Source organism: Branchiostoma belcheri, unplaced genomic scaffold (genome assembly GCF_001625305.1).
Source record: "Branchiostoma belcheri isolate BF01 breed outbred unplaced genomic scaffold, Haploidv18h27 scaffold15, whole genome shotgun sequence".
Taxonomy (NCBI): Eukaryota; Metazoa; Chordata; class Leptocardii; order Amphioxiformes; family Branchiostomatidae; genus Branchiostoma; species Branchiostoma belcheri.
Window position 1 is genome coordinate 1,236,306 of NW_017802935.1, and position 2,127 is coordinate 1,238,432.

At 46.7% G+C, this 2,127-nt stretch overlaps 1 non-coding gene across 1 annotated transcript; it reads left to right on the forward strand.

Moving 5' to 3' along the window:
- Window positions 1–1,586: 1,586 nt before the first annotated feature.
- On the forward strand, window positions 1,587–1,661 carry Trnav-cac. The gene has a single exon. It is a non-coding gene; the product is annotated as a tRNA-Val (tRNA).
- The last annotated feature ends 466 nt before the right edge of the window (window positions 1,662–2,127 follow it).

The following is a 2,127-nucleotide window of genomic DNA, read 5'->3' on the forward strand; positions in this document are numbered from 1 at the left end:
GGCTCTAGGCCTGGGTACTCCATGGTAGTTAGCGACAATACGGAGCCCGTGGTAACTCTGAAGGAAACCAAAGCTCCACGACTCAAGAACTCAGTACATACGTACAGTGTGGATTCATAAATTCCGCAATGTGCCAGCTTGTCCTGTACATCCACCGAAACCCTAGCGCTACTCGACTTGCAACGTCTGGCAGATAGAAGAGAACACTTGTGCTCTGTCTTGCTCCGCTCCGCTGTGCTCCGCTCTTGGCTTCCCCCTACCCGTGGTGAACAGCATGGCAGAAATCTACATAGCGCCACTCGGTACCAGCAGCCCTCCGGGACTAAACGTTACACGACGAGTGGGATTCCTGCCCTGACCAAACGACTAAATGAACTCTAGATCATGAACTTTTATTACTCGTACGTTTTAGTAGCAGTAATTCCACAGTGTTTTTATTCACTTTCCACACAGCTTTATTGTATGTCGATTTTAAATATTCGCTTTTAAATTCAACTATATTTTTAGATTTTATGAATGTACAAAGTTCATTCGCAACATGATGTTAGAATAAGCCTCGCAATTCAGCCATCATAGCTGCCAGGAGGCTTGTGTGTACTTTGTCTCTTTGTTCTTGTAATAATAAACCATTCTACTACATGTACGTCGCTATGTACTGCTAGAAATTCACAATACCAGCTTTGCATTCCTGTGGCATTGGTAGTAGCATTTTTAATTGGCCTGAATTTTTTATTCGCCCGTGCGCACTAGTTTGGAGATCTTCAAAGGATGCCATCCATAAGATTAAGTCGGTGTGGCCTTAATTGACATGCAATGAATATGCGGATTCTTTGCTGTTTTGTACAGAGGATACGACAACACAAACGTGCGGGAATCTGCTGCTCAACACCAACGGCACGTTCCAAACCCCGGGCTTTCCCAGTCCTTATTACGACAATCTCTTCTGCAAGTGGGAGATCAAGGTACGATGTTTTTGTTTTACTCCAACATGAAATCACAAGACGTGGTGACGGCACACTCAAGTTTTTTCAACTTATATTCATGCCGCCACCAACACAGGGGCAATACAATACTTATTTTCACCTGAGCGAAGTGAGGAAAATCGTGTAAAGTGCCACTCCTAAGGGCACAAGATCGGTGGCATGTCAGGACTCGAACCCGGAACCTCTTGGTTCCGAGTCGAGCACTCACGACCGAATTCTCAAGTCTGCAGCGGCAGCGATACCTTAGTGCCTTAGTGCCATGTCAACTAGTTGACTCTTCTGCTTTCTGTTTTTTTTTTTTTGTGTGTGTGTGTGTGTGGATTTAGGTTGCTCCCAGCTACAAGATTGAGTTGAGGTTTGATCACTTTGATGTCCAGGGAGGCTCCTTCTGCCCGTATGACAAAGTCAAGGTTTTAGACGGCGATTGGCCCGACGGGAACTTTACAGAAGTAGGTACGTATATGTACAGCCGTGATGATAAGGACATATTTCAAGACATTAGATGCAGCAGCCGGTAGTCTTGATTAGTCATCTTTCTCAGTGACAAACCTATACAGATTATATACTACAATACCCAAATCTATAGACCATCCATTTATGTGGGGTCGTGTGGCGCAATCGGTAGCGCGTTCGGCTCACACCCCAGAGGTCGTGGGTTCGAACCCCACCTTGTCACCGATCTTGTGCCCTTGGGAAAGGCACTTTACACGACTTTCCTCACTTCACTCAGGTGGAAATGAGTACCTAGCTTCGGCTAGGACGAGGGACGTCCCTCGGATAGGACGTTAAATGGAGGTCCCGTGTTTGGGGAGAGCCACACCCCACGCACGTTAAAGAACCCACCACACCTTTCGAAAAAGAGTAGGGGCATGCGCCGGTGTGCGATGGTACAAACACTAGTGTATGGAGTTGGTGATTCACTTCAAATCACCCGAATGGAGGCCTGGCGAACCTCTGTTCCGTATCAGCCACATGGTGATTACATCACCACACATGGTGATTACATCATCACCCGGACGGAGGTGTGGCGAACCCCGTCTTGTATAAAGCTAACGAAAGGGTATGCCACCTCGTAAGAGGCGGTATAACCCCGACCAATACGGTCGACCGATGATGATGATGATAGACCATACTTTTGCATAAT